The following is a 16,263-nucleotide window of genomic DNA, read 5'->3' as shown; positions in this document are numbered from 1 at the left end:
AAAAAAGGGGGGGGGGGGGGGGGGGGGGGGGGGGGGGGGGGGGAGAATGTAACCAGATTTTCCTGGTATCTTTTTCCTTTTCCAATTCATGGATATTTTAAATAAAGAAGAAAAAAAATTCTTTAATGACCCTGGAGAATAAATATCCTTTAAAAAATGACTTCCTAATTATATAGTATATATTTGCTGTAGCGCAAGCATCTAAAGTCCTAGAACTTCCAATCTTATTTCCCAGAATTGTGGAACAAAAATAATGGCTTTCCTGTTTTGTCCACTGACTTTAGGAATGTTTCACAAGTTACTCATTTACAGAATGATAACTATGTACTTAAATTTGCCCTATAATCAAATTTGTTGCCTTTTCAGGTTTGAATGTCTTTTTGTTAAATTATAGAAGAAAATTTCAGAGCTATTCCTCTGAACATTGAGTCACAGTATTCAGAGTTTGATGTTCCCAGTGGGAACGTATTGTTAGGTCTCAGTTTTTTTTTTAATCCAAACATTCTATGTATTGCTAATCATACCCTTAAAGTTCTTTAAAGCAAATCTTACTGAATTTCCATAAAAGTTCTTGGACCATAATTAAAGTCTCAATGAAACCAATATTCCTGAAAACATCTGCTAGTCTATAAATTATTTGGTAGCACACTTGAAGGTGTGTTGCCTCATAACTGATGGCTCAAGTTTGTCCATTTCCCATAACTGCACAACTGGACCCCAGCTGCTTGGTAATAAAGAGTTGGCAAGAGTATGTCTGCAATCCAAAATAAATGAGCGTTAACATAGACCACTGAGTCACTTGTTGGATTTGTTTGGCAGCTATGTTCACCATTTTGTAGAGGGTTGTACTAACTGACAATAGATAACTTTTTCACAAAAATTTTGTAACTATACCCTACTTGTAACTTAATATGCTGAAAAATCTAACATGTCACTTCTCTTCATTCTATTCTGTAAATCCATGTTACCTTCCTCATCCTACCCCATGACTACATTATTAACTTGAAATTTTGTGCCATTGGCAGAATATCCCACATTATTTGTTACTGTCCAGTTGGGTAAAGATTAGGGTATATGTTATCCGTGTGGTGAGTGATGCTTTTGAGTCTTGGAAAGAAGAGCCAGCAGCTGAACCTCAACTTGTTATTTTAAAAGGTGTGTGGTTTCCACCTCAAGGTATTAATAAAAGGCAGATCCTGAACTCAACCTCCTCCCACAGACACACCATGTCTACAGCTGCGTACGGAACAATTTTCTCGGGGCGGGGAGGGGTCCCTAAAAACAAAAATAGCTGAGTGACTCCTACACAGTGGGCAAAAAAGAAAAAAATCCACAACGAAGCAAGTAGGAGAGCCTGAAATAAACCCCATCCTCGATGTGGAGACCCACAATCAGGAGGGAACTCAACCCTGAGCCTTTACCTGAGGAGTGAAGAATTTGAACCCCACATCCTGTGCCTGAGTTTTAAGAGCTGCACCTGAGAGACAAGGCCCCAAAATGTGTAGCTTTGAAAGGCCGTGGGGCTTTCATCCACCATACCCCATAGGGGTCAGATGGACTCCCCCATCCCAGGGCCCACTGTAGAGGCAGTTGTCCGAAAAGTGTCCAGACCTTACGCAAAAGAGCGTTACTTGATTATCTCAAAGCACTGGCCTAATTTAAAACACATCTAGGGGCCTACTGAAATACCTTCCCAAAATGGAAGCCATTAGGTGCAATCTTTGTGCCGTTCCTCTGCCTTTTCCCAGCTCACTGGTATCTCCTAGAAGGAATTTGTACACTCACCTGGCACCCCAACTTTTGTGGCTACCGCTCAGAGGACACCTCTTCCTTGCTTAGCTCTGGTGGCCAGTGGGGCTTATTGTGGGTCCTACAGGATTGTTACAGATCCTATAACCCGAGTTATTAACTGGCTACCTCCCCCAGGGCATAGCCGTGAGGCAGCACCTAGTCTTTCTGTGAAAGTGGCCTATTAGCTTATCTTCATAGCTGTGCCCTAAGGGACAGGCTTCTAACTAAATGCATTTAAGGGCCAACTGTAATCCCTTGCAGGGTTTGGGGGACCGCTGTGTTAATAAGGCTCTTCCACTGCCGCACTCCAGACTAATGGTATCTCCCAGAGAGGAGCTTGTACATATGTCTGGTGCCCTGGTTTTTGTAGTGTGACCCAGGGAAGCCCCTTGATTCCCTGGCTCAGATGGCCAGTGGAACTTGGATTCCTGGGCCCACTGACATCCAATCAGTACAGAGGTTGTAGATAGAAATCCTCATCTCCCAGTCTTCAGAAAGAGGTATATTTACATATTTTAAGAGCTGCTGCCTGAGGGTCTGGTTCCCAATCAGCCTAAATCTAAGTGCTGCTAAGATCCCCCCATTTGGGACACTGACAGGTCTTGGATTATGGTCAACTACTGGGAACCACTAAAAACAAAGTTTTTCAAACTTTCTGCTTGGAAAGTCACAAAGGTTTGAGAGACAACTGAGCTAGAGCAGGGTTGAACAGCAGGTTTCATCAGCCCAAGACCAGTCCTTCAAGACTGGGAGAGGTAACTTTTACAGAGAGTCAAGGAAAATGAAGGAACAGAAGAATATGTTCCCAATGAAAGAACAACTAAACCCTCAGGAAGAGGACTTAAGGAAATGGAGGTAAGTGATTTCCCTCTGATAGAGTTCAAAATAACGGCCATACAGATACTGAACTTAGAAGAATGGACAAAAATTAAAAATTTCAACAAGGAGATAGAAAATGTAAGAAAGTAGCAAACAGAAGTCACAGAGCTGAAGAATACAATAACTGAACTAAAAAATACAATAGAGGGGTTCAACAGCAGTCTAGATGGAGAAGAAAGGATCAGTCAAAGGGCAGTAAAACTCACCCAGGGACCACAGAGGCTTGCACCCACTTTAGCTTTAGCTGTCCTGACAGGGCACCCACTGCATGAAGAGCCCTGGGACACCCAATCCACAACACCCATAGCTCTATCCAGCACAAGTCACCAAGCACAGTCTACATAGGGGATGCCCATACACAAAACCATTCCTTCAAGTTTAGGAGAATTAGCTGTTCTACCTAATCCCTAGAAAAATGCAGAAAGTCAAGCAAAATGTGGAGATGGAGGAATATGCTTCAAAAGAATGAACAAGAATGAAAGGAAACAAAGATAATTAACATGCCTAATAAAGAATTTAAAGTAATGATCATAAAGATGCTCATCAAAGCTAGAGAGAGGAGTAGAAAAAACTCAGTGAGACCTTTGATAAAAAGATAGAAAATATAAAAAACAACCAATCAAGATTGAAGAATACAATAACTGAAATGAAAAATACACTAGAGGGAATCAACAGATTAGCAGATGCAGAAGAATATATCAGTGATCTGAAAGACAGGGTAATAGAAACACTACAGCTGAACAGCAAAAAGAAAAAAGAATTTTAAAAGTGAGGATAGGCTAAGGGATCTCTTAGACAACATCAAGCAAACATTCACATTATAGGGGTCCCAGAAAAATAAGAGAGAGAAAGGGGCAGAAAATGTATTTAAAGAAATAATAGCTAAAAGCTTTCCTAACCTAGGGAAGGAAATAGATATTCAGATTCAAGATGTACAGAGTTCCAAACAAGATGAACTCAAGGAGGTCCATACCACAACACATAATTAAAATGTCAAAAGTTAGAGCATTTTAAAAGCAGCAAGAGAGAAACAAAAAGTTATGTATAAGGGAAACCCTATTAAGGCTATTAGCTGATTTTTCAGCAGAAACTTAGCAGGGAGTTGCATGATATATTCCAAGTGATGAACGGAAAAAAACCTACAACCAAAAATATATGGCAAGGTTAGCACTCAGATTTGAGGGAGAGATAAGAATTTTCCATACAAACAAAAGATAAAGGAGTTAATCACCACTATACCAGGCTTACAAGAAATGTTAAAGGGACTTAGGTGGAAAAGAAATGACCGTAATTAGACATAAAAAAATTATTAATAAATGGATGTAAAATAGGACAGCATACACATAAAATGTGGAGAGAATAAAAAAAAGTTTTTTTTAGAATGTGTTTGAACTCAAATGACCATCAAATTAATATAGGCTGCTGTATACTTAGGATGTTATATACGAACCTCATGGTAACCACAAACCCCAAACCTGTAATAGATACACAAAAATATTAAAGAGAAAGAAAACCACACATAACAATGCCAAAATCCATCCATCACAAAGAGCAAGAGAAGAAAAAGAGAATCGGAGAAAAACTACAAAAACAACCAGAAAACAAATAACAAAATGGCAATAAGTACATGACTATCAATTATTTCTTTAAATGTAAATGGCCTAAATGCTCCAATTAAAAGATATAGGATTGGGCACCTGGGTGGCTCAGTTGGTTGAGCGACTGCCTTCGGCTCAGGTCATGATCCTGGAGTCCCGGGATCGAGTCCCGCATTCAGCTCCCTGCTCAGCAGGGAGTCTGCTTCTCCCTCTGACCCTCCCCCCTCTCATGTGCTCTCTCTCCCCCCCTCTCTCTCTCTCTCAAACAAATAAAGTCTTAAAAAAAAAAAAGATATAGGATGGAGGTGCCTGGGTGGCTCATTCAGTTAAGCATCCAACTCTTGATCTCAGCTCAGGTCTTGATCTCAGGGTTGTGAGTTCAAGCCCCATATTGGGCTCCATGCTGGGTGTGGAGCTACTTAAAAACAAACAAACAAAAAACACCAAACCGAACCACAACAAAAAAAAACATGCAGGGTGGAGGAATAGACTAAAAAAAAAAAAAAAGACCAGTTTATATGTTGCCTACAAGAGACTCACCTCAGACCTAAAGACACATACAGACTGAAAGTGAAAGGAAGGAAAAGCATTTACCGTGCAAATGGACATGGGGGGCGGGGGGGGGAACCAAGGTAGCAATACTTATATCAGAAAAAATAGACCTTAAAAGAAAGACTGTGGTAGGAGACAAAGAATGGCATTACACAATAATAAAGGGGTCAATCCAACAAGAAGATATAACAATTGTAAATATCTGTGCACCTAAAAACATAAAACAAATATTAACAGAAATAAAGAGGGAACTTGATGATAATAAAATAATAGTAAAGGACTTGAACACTCCACTTATATCAATGACTAGATCATCCAGGCAGATTATCAATAAGGAAACTATTTTTGAATGAAACATTAGACCAGGTGGACATAACAGATATATAAAGAATATTCCATCCAAAAACAACAGAATATACATTCTTTTCATTGCACATGGAACATTTTCCAGAATAGATCACATGTAAAACATGCCTCAATAATTTTAAGAAGATTAAGATACCATGCATTTTTTTCCAACCACAATGGTATGAAACTAGAAATCAATCACAGGGAAATAAACTGAAAAAACACAAACATGGAGTCTAAACAACATGATAACTAAACCACCAATGGATCAATGGTACAATCAAAGAAATTAAAAAGTACATGGAGACTAAAGAAAATGAAAACATAATGTTCCACAATCTTTGGGACGCAATGAAAGCAGTTCTAAAAGAAAAATATATCGCAAAACAAGCCTACCTTAAAAAACAAGAAAAAGCTCAAATAAACAATCTAGCCCTACACCTAAAGGAACTAGAAGAAGAAAACAAAGCCCAAGGTGAGAGAAGGAAGGGTACCAAGGATAAGAATAATATAAATAAGATATTTTTAAAAATAGAAAAAAAATCAACCAAGAGCTGGTTCTTTGAAAAGATAAACAAAATTGACAAACCCTTAGCCAAACTCATTAAGAAAAAAGTGGAAGGATCCAAATAAATAAAATCAGAAGTGAGAGAGGAGAAAGAACAACTGACACCACAGAAATACAAAGCGTTATAAGAGAATATTGTGAAAAATTACAGGTCAACAAATTGGACAACCTAGAAGAAATGGATAAATTCCTAGAAATATACAATCTTTCAAAATGGAATCAGAAAGAAATCAAAAATCTGAACAGATTACTAGTAACAAAATAGAATTGGTAATCAAAAAACTACCAAAACATAAAAGTCCAGAACCAGATGGATTCACAGCTGAAGTCTACCAAGCATTTAAAGAATTACTATATTCCCCAAACTATTTCAAAATATAAAAGAGGAGGGAACACTTCCAAATATATTGTATGACACCAGGTTACCATAATACCAAAACCAAAGGCACCACAAAACAAGAAAACTACAGGCCAGCATCCCTGATGAACATAGATGCCAAATTCTCAACAAACAATAGCAAACCACATTCCTCATGGTCAAGTGGGATTTATTCTAAGGATGCACGTATGGTTCAATAATTACAGATCAATAAGCATGAAACACCACATTAAAAGAAAAAAAGAGGGATTGAAATTATATGATCCTCTCAATAGATACAGAAATTTGATAAAAATTAACATCTGTTCATGATAAAAACTCTCAACAAAGTAGGTTTAGAGAGAACATACCTCAACATTAAAAGGGCCATATATGACAAACCCGCAGTTAACATCATACTCAATGGTAAAAAATTGACAGCTTTTCCCCTAAGAAGAAGACAAGGATAGTCACTCTTGCCACTTTTCTTCAACATAGTATTAGAAGTCCTAGCTACAGCAATCAGACAAGAAAAAGAAATAAACAGTGTCCAAATTGGTAGAAAGAAGTAAAACTGTCACTGTTTGCAGATGATGTGACACTATACATAAAAAACCCTAAACACATGAATTCCGTAAAGATGCAATATACAAAATTAATACCCAGAAATCAGTTGTGCTTCTCTACATTAATAACAAAGTAGCAGAAAGAGAAATTAAGAAAACAATTCCAGGGGCGCCTGGGTGGTTCAGTTGTTAAGCATCTGCCTTCGGCTCAGGTCATGATCCCAGGGTCCTGGGATCGAGCCCCACATCGGGCTTCCTGCTCAGTGGGAAGCCTGCTTCTCCCTCTCCCACTGCCCCTGCTTGTGTTCCCTCTCTTGCTGTGTATCTCTCTGTCAAATAAATAAATAAAATCTTAAAAAGGAAAGAAAGAAAAAGAAAAGAGTTCCATTTAAAATTGCACCAAAACAACCTAGGAATATATTTGACCAAAAAAGTGAAAGACCCGTACCCTGAAAACTATAAAATATTGAACGAATGAAACATTAGACTAGGTGGACATAACAGATATATAAAGAACATTCCATCCAAAAACATATTTTGGACCACAATTCTTTGAAACTAGAACTCAATCACAAGAGGAAAGTCAGAAAGAACTCAAATACATGGAGGCTAAAGAGCATCCTACTAAAGAATGAATGGGTCAACCAGGAAGTTAAAGAAGAATTAAAAAAATTCATGGAAACAAATGAAAATGAAAACACAATGGTTCAGAATCTTTGGGATGCAGCAAAGGCGGTCCTAAGAGGAAAGTATATAGCAATACAAGCCTTTCTCAAGAAACAAGAAAGGTCTCAAATACACAACCTAACCCTACACCTAAAGGAGCTGGAGAAAGAACAGCAAATAAAGCGTAAACCCAGCTGGAGAAGAGAAATAATAAAGATCAGAGCAGAAATCAATGAAATACAAGCCAAAAGAACAGTAGTACAGACCAACGAAACTAGGAGCTGGTTCTTTGAAAGAATTAACAAGATTGATAAACCCCTGGCCAGACTGATCAAAAAGAGAAATGACCCAAATCCACAAAATCATGAATGAAAGAGGAGAGATCACAACCAACACCAAAGAAATACAAACAATTATAAGAACATATTATGAGCAACTCTATGCCAGGAAATTAGTTAATCTGGAAGAAATGGATGCATTCCTAGAGATGTATAAACCACCAAAACTGAACCAGGAAGAAATATAAAACCTGAACAGACCTATAACCACTAAGGAAATTGAAGCAGTAATCAAAAATCTCCCAACAAACAAGAACCCAGGGCCAGATGGCTTCCCAGGGGAATTCTACCAAACATTTAAAGAAGAATTAACACCTATTCTTCTGAAAATGTTCCAAAAAATAGAAATGGAAGGAAAACTTCCAAACTCGTTTTATAAGGGCACCATTACCTTGATCCCAAAACCAAAGACCCCATCAAAAAGGAGAATTACAGACCAATATCCCTGATGAACATGGATGCAAAAATTCTCACCAAAATACTAGCCAACAGGATCCAACAGTACCTTAAAAGCATTATTCACCACGACCAAGTGGGATTTATTCCTGGGCTGCAAGGTTGGTTCAACATCCACAAATCAATCAATGTGATACAATACATTAATAAAAGAAAGAACAAGAACCACATGATCCTCTCAATAGATGCAGAAAAAGCATTTGACAAAGTACAGCATCCATTCTTGATCAAAACTCTTCAGCGTATAGGGATAGAGGGTACATACCTCAATATCATAAAAAGCCATCTATGAAAAACCCATGGCCAACATCATTCTCAATGGGGAAAAACTGAGAGCTTTCCCCCTAAGGTCAGGAACGCGGCAGGGATGTCCACTATCACCACTGCTACTCAACATAGTACTACAAGTCCTAGCCACAGCAACCAGATAACAAAAAGAAATAAAAGGCATCCAAATCAGCAAAGAAGTCGTCAAACTCTCACTCTTTGCCGATAATATGATACTTTATGTGTAAAACCCAAAAGATTCCACCCCAAAACTGCTAGAACTCAAATCTCATATAGGAATTCAGTAAAGTGGCAGGATATAAAATCAATGCACAGAAATCAGTGGCATTCCTATACACCAACAACAAGACAGAAGAAAGAGAAATTAAGGCATCGACCCCATTTACAATTGCACCCAAAACCATAAGATACCTAGGAATAAATCTAACCAAAGAGGCAAAGGATCTGTACTCAGAAAACTATAAAATACTCATGAAAGAAATTGAGGAAGACACAAAGAAATGGAAAAATGTTCCATGCTCATGGATTAGAAGAACAAATATTGTGAAGATGTCAATGCTACCTAGAGCAATCCACACATTCAAAGCAATCCTTATCAAAATACCATCAACTTTTTTCACAGAGCAGGAACAAATAATTCTAAAATTTGTACGGAACCAGAAAAGACCCCGAATAGCCTGCGGAATGTTGAAAAAGACAACCAAAGCTGGGGGCATCACAATTCGGGACTTCAAGCTCTATTACAAAGCTGTCATCATCCAGACAGTATGGTACCGGCACAAAAACAGACAGATAAATCAATGGAACAGAATAGAGAGCCCAGAAATGGACCCTCAACTCTATGGTCAACTAATCTTCGACAAAGCAGGAAAGAATGCCCAATGGAAAAAAGAGTCTCTTCAACAAATGGTGTTGGGAAAATTGGACAGCCACATGCAGAAGAATGAAACTGGACCATTTATTTACACCATACACAAAAATAGACTCAAAATGGTTGAAAGACCTAAATGTGAGACAGGAGTCCATCAAAATCCTAAAGGAGAACACAGGCAGCAACGTCTTCGACCTCAGCCACAGCAACTTCTTCCTAGAAACATCGCCAAACGCAAGGGAAGCAAGGGCAAAAATGAACTATTGGGACTTCATCAAGATAGAAAGCTTTTGCACAGCAAAAGAAACAGTCCACAAAACCAAAAGACAACTGACAGAATGGGAGAAGATATTTGCAAATGACCTATCAGATAAAGGGCTAGTATCCAAAATCTATAAAGAGCTTATCAAACTCAACACCCAAAGAACAAATAATCTAATCAAGAAATGGGCAGAAGACATGAACAGACATTTTTCCAAAGAAGACATCCAAATAGACAACAGACACATGAAAAAGTGCTCAACATTGCTCGGCATCAGGGAAATCCAAATCAAAACCTCAATGAGATACCACCTCACACCAGTCAGAATGGCTAAAATTAACAAGTCGGGAAATGACAGATGTTGGTGGGGTTGCGGAGAAGGGGGAGCCCTCCTACACTGTTGGTGGGAATGCAAGCTGGTGCAGCCACTCTGGAAAACAGTATGGAGGTTCCTCAAAAAGTTGAAAACAGAGCTACCATACGACCCAGCAACTGCACTACTGGGGTATTTACCCCAAAGATACAAATGTAGGGATCTGAAGGGGTACCTGCACCCTGATGCTTATAACAGCAATGTCCACAATAGCCAAATTGTGAAAGAGCTAAGATGTCCATCAACAGATGACTGGATAAAGAAGATGTGGTATCTATATTCAATGGAATATTATGCAGCCATCAAAAGGAATGAGATCTTGCCATTTGCAATGATGTGGATGGGACTGGAGGGTATTATGCTGAGTGAAATAAGTCAATCAGAGAAAGACATGTATCATATGATCTCACTGATATGAGGAATTCTTAATCTCAGGGAAAAAATATTGATGAAAAAATTGTAAATGACACAAATAAATGGAAAGACATACATGCTCATGGATTGGAATAATAGTGTTAAAATGTCCATACTGTGCAAAGCAATCTGTAGATTCAAAGCAATCCCTATCAAAATACCAACAACATTTTTCCCTGAACTAGAATGAATAATCCTAAAATGTGTATGGAATCATAAAAGACCCTAAATAGCTAAAGCAATCTTGGGAAATAAGAACAAAGCTGGAGATACCACAATCCCAGATTTCAATATGTATTACAAAGCTGTAGTAATCAAAATAGTATGGTCCTTACACCTGACACTAATATAACACTGTATGTTAACTATCCCGGAATTAAAATTAAAAACTTAATTAAAAAAAAAAAACACAGTATGGTCCTGGAACAAAAATAGACACTTGATCAAAAGAACAGAATAAGCTGCCCAGAAATAAACCCACAATTATATGGTCAATTAATCTATGACAAAGGAGGCAAGAAAATACACTGGGGAAAAGGCAGCCTCTTCAAGAAATGGTGCTGGGAAAACTGGACAGCCACATGCAAAAGAATGAGACTGGACCACTTTTTTACACCATTCACAAAAATAAACTTAAAATGAACTAAAGACCTACATGTGAGACCTGAAACTGTAAAACTCCTAGAAGAGAACACAGGCAGTAATTTCTCTGACATCAGCCACAGTAACACTTTTCTAGATACGTCTCCTCAGGCAAGGGAAACAAAAGCAAAAATAAACTATTGGGACTACATAAAAATAAAAAGCTTTTGCAGAGTGAAGGAAACCATCAACAAAACAAAAAGTCAACCTACTGAATGTGAGAAGATATTTGCAAATGATATATCCAATGAGGGATTAGTATACAAAATATATAAAGACTTACATAACTCAACACCAAAAAAAGAAAATTTAATTAAAAAATGGACAGAGGATCTGCATAGATATTTTTCCAAAGAAGACATACAGATGGCCAACAGAAATTTGAAATGATGTTCAACATCACTAATCATCAAGGAAATGCAAACCAAAGCCACAATGAGATAGTACTTCACACCTGTCAGAATGGCTAAAATAAATAAGACAAGAAATAACAAGTTTTGGTGAGGATGTGGAGAAAAAGGAATCCTCATGCACTGTTGGTGGGGATGCAAATTGGGGCAGCCACTGTAGAAAACAGTATGGAGGTTCCTCAAAAAATTAAAAATAGAAACACCAAGTCAAAAAGATATAAGCACCCCTTTGTTTACTACAGCATTATTTATGATAGCCGACATATGGATGCAACCTAAGTGTCCATTGGTAGGTGAATGGATAAGGAAGATGTGGTATGTATGTGTGTGTGTGTGTGTACACACACACACACACATACACACACAATGGAATATTTCTCAGTCAAAAAAAGAATGAGAGCATGCTATTTGCAACACCATGGATGGACCTAGAGCGTATTATGTTAAGTGAAATAAGTCAGACTGAGAAAGACAAACACCAAATAATGTCACTCATAAGTAGAATTTAAAAAAAAAGAAATAAGCAAACAAAAAGCAAAATCAGACCTGTAAATATGTAAATATAGAGAACAAACTGATGGCTGCCAGAGGATAGAGGGATGGGCAAAATGGATGAAGGGAAGTAGGAGATACAGGCTTCCACAAGAATGAATAAATCACAGGAATAAAAGGCACAACATAGGAAATATAGTGAGTAATATACCATTGTATGGTGACAGATGGTAGCTACGCTTGTGGTGAGCATAGTATAATGTACAGAGAAGTTGAATAACTGTGTTGTACACCTGAAACTAAAGTAACCTTTTGTGTCAACTATACTCAAAAAAAATTTTTTTAAGAGTACTCTACCAGCAAAATTTCTTTTTTAGAATTGAAGAAGAGGTAAGAGTTTTCCAGATAAGCAAAAGCTAAAGTTATTCCTCACCCCTGGACTGCCCTGACAAGAAATGTTAAAGGCACTTCTTTAAGCTGATATGAAAAGGTAGTGATTAGTGACAGGAAACATTTGAAAGTAAAAATCCCATTGGTAAAAGTAAACCCACAGTAAAATTCAGAACAACCCAACGCTGTAAAGGTGATGTGTTAATCACTTATAAAGCTAGTATAAAGATTAAAAAATAAAACTATATAATATATACTACATAGTATATATAACTATAATAATTAATAGATATACAAAATAAAAAGATGTAAATTGTGACATCAAAACAAAATGTTGGGCAGTGGTGGGAGTTCAAATTTAGAGCTTTAGAAAGAGTTCAACTTGTTATCAACTTAAATAGGCTATTATAAATAGAAGTCATTTTATGTAAACCTCATAGTAACCACAAAGCAACAACTTAACATAAAAGGTAAAGAGAAAGAAATCTAAGTATACCACTACAAAAAAAATCATCGAATCACGAAGAGAGCAAGAAGAAAGGAACAAAGGAATTACAAAACAGGCAGAAATCAATTAACATAATGGCAATAAATCCACACCTATAAATTACTAAGTGTAATTGGACTAAATTCTCTGGTCAAAAGACAGAGTGGCTGTGTGGATAAAAAAATAAACAAGACTCATTTATATGCTGCCTATAAGAAACTTACTTCAGATATATGGACACATAGACTGGCAGTAAAGGAATGAAAAAAGATATTCCATGCAAATGAAAACCAAAAGAAAGCTGGGGTAGCTCTACTTCTCAGACAAATAGACTTGAAGACAAAGACTGTAATAAGACACAAAAGTTCATTATATAATAATAAAGAGTTCAACCCAACAAGAAGATATAACACATATAAATATTTATGCCACTGACAGAGAAGCACCTAAATATAGAGAGCAAATAGTAACAGACCTAAAGGGGAGAAATAGGCAGCAATACAATAATAGTAGAGGACTTTAATACCCCACTTTCATCAATGGGTGGATCATCCAGACAGAAAATCAATGAGAAATTACTGCCCTTGAATGACATGTTAGACTAGGTGGACTTAACAGATATATACAGGGCATTCCATTCATAAGGAAGAGAATACACATTTTTCTCAAGCACTCATGGAACATTCACGAGGATAAATCATGTTAGGCCACAAAACAAGTGTTAATAAGTTTAAAATTAAAATCTTATCAAGCATGTTTTCTGACCACAATGGTATGAAACTAAGAATCAATTACAAGAGAAAACTGGAAAATTCAAAGTATGTGGAGATTAAATAACATGTTACTGAACAACCAGTGACTCAAAAAAGAAATAAAAAGAGAAATTTAAAAATACCTTGGGATGAATGAAATGGAAATGCAACATACCCAAACTATGGGATGCAGCAAAACGGTTCTAAGAAGTATGTTCATAGTGATAAAACCCTACAATAACAAATAAGAAAGATCTCAGATAAAAACCTAACTTTACACACCAAGGAACTAGAAAAAGAACAAATCCCAAAGTGAGGAAAAGAAAGGAAATAACAAAGATCAGAGCAGAAATCAATGAAATAGAGACCAAAAAGAATAGAAAAGATCGATAAAACTAAGCTGGTTTTTTTTTTTTTTTCAAGGAAAAAAATCAACAAGCTTTTAGCTCAACTCAAAAGAAAAAAAGATTCAAATAAAATCAGAAATGAAAGAGGATATGTCACATCTGATACCACAGAAATACAAAGGATTATGACACTATCAGAATAAGTATTCTCCAACGAATTGGAAAACCTAGAGGAAATTTGTAAGTTCCTAGAAACATATAACTTACCAAAACTGAGTCATGAAGAAATAGAAAATCTCAACATACTGATTACCTAGTAAGGAAATTGAATAGGTAATCAAAAAAACTTCCAACAAACCAAAGTCCAGGACCAGATGGCTTCACTGGTGAATTCTACCAACATTTAAAGGAAAATTCATACAAATCCTTCTCAAACTCTTCCTAAAAAAATGAGTAGGGAACACTTAGAAACTCATCTCATGAGACCATCATTACCCTGATACCAAAACCAGAAAAGGACACCACAAGAAAAGAAAATTACAGGCCACTACCCCTGATGAACATAGATGCAAAAATCCTTAACCAAATATTAGCAAACCAAATTCAGCAATACATTAAAAGGATTATACGCCATGATCAAATGGGATTTATCCCAGAGATGCAAGGATGATTCAACAGCTACAAATCAATGCACCACATTAACATGCACCACATTAACAAAATGAAGGTTAAAATTCCTGTGTTAATCTCAATAGAGGCAGAAAAAGCATTTGCCAAATTTAACATCCATTCATGATAAAAACTCTCAACAAAGTGAGTATAGAAGGAACCTAATTCAACATAATAAAAGCCATATATGACAAACCCACATCTATCATCATATTCAGTGGCAAAAAGCTAAATACTTTTCCTCTAAGATCAGAACTTGACAAGGATGCCTACTCTTGCCACTTTTATTTAACATAGTTTTGGGAGTCTTAGCAAGAGCAATTAGACAAGAAAAAGAAATAAAATTAATTAATTAATTGTCTAAATTAATTAGACAAGAAAAAGAAATAAAAGTCCCTTCAACTTGGAAAGAGTAAAACTATTTTTACTTCTTGCAGAGAATATCATATATAGACAACCCTAAACTCCATCAAAAAACTGTTAGAACTAATCAATGAATTCAGTAAAGTTGTGAGATACAAAATCAATATATAAAAATCTGTTGAGTTTCTATACACTAATAATGAACTATCAGAAAGAGAAATTAAAAAAACACTTCCATTTATAACTGCCGCAGCAAAAAGTACTTAGGAATAAACTTAACCAAGGAGGTGAAAGATCTGCACACTGAAAAGTATAGACGTTGACGACAGAAACTCAATAAGAAACAAATCAATGGAAAGTTACCCCATATGGACTGACAGAATTATTATTGTTAAAATGTCCATACTACACAAAGCAATCTATAGATTCAAGGCAATCCTTATCAAAATTCCAATGTTACTTTTCACAGAAATAGAGTCTAGGTCATAAAAGGCATGGTAGCCTTGTATTTGTTCTCTTAGATCACTTGCTATGGATAAGCCAGCTGTCACGCACAAGAACATTTTGAAACACTCTGGAGAAATCCATGTGGTAAGAAACCAAGGCTTTCTGTCAGTAGCCATGTGAATACGCCATCTTGGAGGTGGATCCTCCAATCCCAGTCAAGCCTTCAAGCCTTCTAATTCTTTAGCTTAGGGTTTGTTTGTTTTTTAATTGATTTCTTCTTTCATCAGAAGAGATAAAGGATATAGATTTAAGTCTCTGTCACTCCTGCACTTATTATCTTCAAAATAAGTTGGATCTAAAGAAAGCTGATATTTAAAGATTACTAGAACATAATTTGGATATTTTTCAATCTGCATCACCTAATCATTCCAGATAAACTTCAATGGGCAGAATTCTTCTGTAGGTGCTGCTCTAACAAAAGTTTGGATCAAATAACAAAAGTCTATTCAAATTAAAGGAGGTAAGTATGTAAAATTGCTGTGTAGCCTGTGAAGTACTATACAAATGCAAGATAACTGCAGCTACCATTTTATCTCACCAGCTCTTTATAGCGTAGTAGTATGGGTTGAATTGCGTCTCCCCACTGCCCACTGCCCACTGCCCCAGATTCACATGTTGAAATACCATTCCCCAGTACCTCAGGGTATAATGCATCTGGAGATGAGATCTTTAAAGAGATGATACCATTAGAGTGGGACCCTAATCCAATATGACTGGTGTCCTTATAAGAAGAGGAAGAGACACCAGGGGTGCACTTGCACCGAGTAATAACCATGTGGAGGCAGCAAGAGGGATGATCATCTGACCATCAATGAGAGAGACCTCAAAGAAAGTCAACTCTACTGGTACCTTGAATTTTGACTTTCACCCTCCAGA

This window comes from Callorhinus ursinus, unplaced genomic scaffold (assembly GCF_003265705.2).
Source record: "Callorhinus ursinus isolate GAN/ISIS: 27379988/994484 unplaced genomic scaffold, GSC_fseal_2.0 scaffold7, whole genome shotgun sequence".
In the NCBI taxonomy this organism is placed as follows: Eukaryota; Metazoa; Chordata; class Mammalia; order Carnivora; family Otariidae; genus Callorhinus; species Callorhinus ursinus.
This window is presented reverse-complemented; position numbering follows the sequence as displayed.